This window comes from Babylonia areolata, chromosome 5 (genome assembly GCF_041734735.1).
Source record: "Babylonia areolata isolate BAREFJ2019XMU chromosome 5, ASM4173473v1, whole genome shotgun sequence".
In the NCBI taxonomy this organism is placed as follows: domain Eukaryota; kingdom Metazoa; phylum Mollusca; class Gastropoda; order Neogastropoda; family Buccinidae; genus Babylonia; species Babylonia areolata.
The window spans coordinates 11,719,737-11,722,236 of NC_134880.1; the positions used below are offsets into that span (position 1 = coordinate 11,719,737).

Below are 2,500 nucleotides of genomic sequence, written 5' to 3' on the forward strand. Positions count from 1 at the left end.
GTGGTATTAGTTGTGGCGGTGGTGTTGTTGTGGTGGTGGTGTAATGGTGTTAGTGGTGGTGGTTGTGGTGTGGTGATATTAGTGGTAGTGGCGGTGTTGTGGTGGTATAAGTGGTGGTGGTGGTGTTGGTGTTGTAGTGGTGTTAGTGGTGGTGGTGGTGTTGTAGTGGTGTTAGTGGTTGTGGTGGTGTTGTAGTGGTATTAGTGGTTGTAGTGGTGTTAGTGGTGGTGGTGGTGTTGTAGTGGTGTTAGTGGTGGTGGTGGTGTTGTAGTGGTGTTAGTGGTGGTGGTGGTGTTGTAGTGGTATTAGTGGTTGTGGTGGTGTAGTGGTGGCGTAAGTGGTGGTGGTGGTGGTGGTGTTGTGGTGGTGAAAGTGGTGGTGGTAGTGGTGGTGTTGTGGTGGTGTAAGTGGTGGTGGTGGTGGTGTTGTGGTGGTGTAAGTGGTAGTGGTGGTGGTGGTGGTGGTGTGGTGGTGTAAGTGGTGGTGGTGTAGTGGTGGTGAAAGTGGTGGTTGTGGTGGTGGTGTAAGTGGCGGTGATTGTGTTGTAGTGGTACTAGTGGTGGTGTAAGTGGTGGTGGTGGTGTTGTAGTGGTGTTAGTGGTGGTGGTGTTGTTGTAGCGGTGTTAGTGGTGGTGGTGGTGTACGTAGACGGGTGGTAGTGATGTAAGTAGTGCGGGTGTGTTGGTGTAAATAGTGGGGTGATAGTGGTGTAAGTTGTGGGGTGGTGTTGGTGTACGTTGGGGTGGTGGTGTTTGTGTAAGTATTGTGGTGGTATTGGTGTAAGTTGTGGGGTGGTGTTGGTGTAATTTGCGGGGTGGTGTTGGTGTAAGTAGTGCGAGTGTATTGGCGTAAGTAGTGGGGTGGTGTTGGTGTAAGTAGTGGGGTGGTGTTGGTGTAAGTAGTGGTGTGCTGTTGGTGTAAGTAGTGGGGTGGTGTTGGTGTAAGTAGTGGGGTGGTGTTGGTGTAAGTAGTGGGGTGGTGTTGGTGTAAGTAGTGGGGTGGTGTTGGTGTAAGTAGTGGGGTGGTGTTGGTGTAAGTAGTGGTGTGCTATTGGTGTAAGTATTGTGGTGGTGTTGGTGTAAGTAGTGGGGTGGTGTTGGTGTAAGTAGTGGTGTGCTGTTGGTGTAAGTAGTAGGGTGGTATTGGTGTAACTAGTGGGGTGGCGTTGGTGTAAGTTGGGTTGGAGGTGTTTGTGTAAGTATTGTGGTGGTATTGGTGTAAGTTGTGGGTTGGTGTTGGTGTAAGTAGTAGGGTGGTGTTGGTGTAAGTAGTGGGGTGGTGTTTGTGTAAGTATTGTGGTGGTGTTGGTGTAAGTACTGGGGTGGTATTGGTGTAAGTAGTGGGGTGGTGTTGGTGTAAGTAGTAGGGTGGTGTTGGTGTAAGTATTGTGGTGGTATTGGTGTAAGTTGTGGGTTGGTGTTGGTGTAAGTAGTAGGGTGGTGTTGGTGTAAGTAGTGGGGTGGTGTTTGTGTAAGTATTGTGGTGGTGTTGGTGTAAGTACTGGGGTGGTATTGGTGTAAGTTGTGGGGTGGTGTTGGTGTACGTTGGGGTGGTGGTGTTTGTGTAAGTGTTGTGGTAGTATTGGTGTAAGTTGTGGGGTGGTGTTGGTGTAATTTGCGGGGTGGTGTTGGTGTAAGTAGTGCGAGTGTATTGGCGTAAGTAGTGGGGTGGTGTTGGTGTAAATATCGAGGTGGTGTTGGTGTAAATAGTGGAATGATAGTGGTGTAGTGGGGTGGTTTTCGTTTTCGTTCTTTAGTTTAACGTCTTTTCACTGTAAGTGGTTTTCGTGTAAGGAGTGGGATGGTAGTGATGTAAGTAGTGGGATGGTAGTCGTGTAAGTAGTGGGGTGGTGTTGGTGGCGGTGGTAGTGGTGTTAGTATTGGGGCGGTAGTGGTCTAAGTAGCTGGGTGATGTAGTGATGTAGGCAGTGGCCATGATTGTAATACTCCGACGACATTTCCATCCTTCTCAGTCTCATCGTTTGAATTCCCCAACTTAAAAAGGTCTGTCATAGCACGCCTGTTCCGTTTTGCCGAGTTATTATGATAGTCAGTCGTGTCCGACTATGACCATCAGGACACCAAAGGAGGTAATTACTGTCCCGACTATCTGGGTCAGGATTTAATTGTAACAGAGAGTGTCTTGCCCAAGTTACACCCCAACTCTGTCGTCCAAGAGGTGAGTTGTTGTGTTTTTTTTTTAGGACAGTCGGGCGTTGGGATGGTTCCCAAAGACCAGCTACCCCCCCCCCCCCCCCCTCCACCCCCCCTCCCCCCCAAGGCTAAAGCATTAGGACCCAGTTCAATCTTGCCTCACAGTTTGAGGGTTATAGTCCTTCACACACACAAAAAAAAAAAAAAAAAAAAAAAAAAAAAAATCCACGAAACTTGTAAATGACTTCCCATTGCAGTGGAGAAGACATTGATCATACAGCTCTCACTTTGCTGTTGGTCCAGCTGTAAGCTTGTGTCAATCTGTGATATATAATCTGAGCGTTTCT

The 2,500-nt window shown here is 48.4% G+C and overlaps 1 protein-coding gene across 2 annotated transcripts in view; it reads left to right on the top strand.

The window, feature by feature from the left end:
- The window catches only part of LOC143282372 (uncharacterized), a 228,598-nt gene that overhangs the window by 106,483 nt on the left and 119,615 nt on the right, over positions 1-2,500 (top strand). The window lies entirely within an intron of this gene.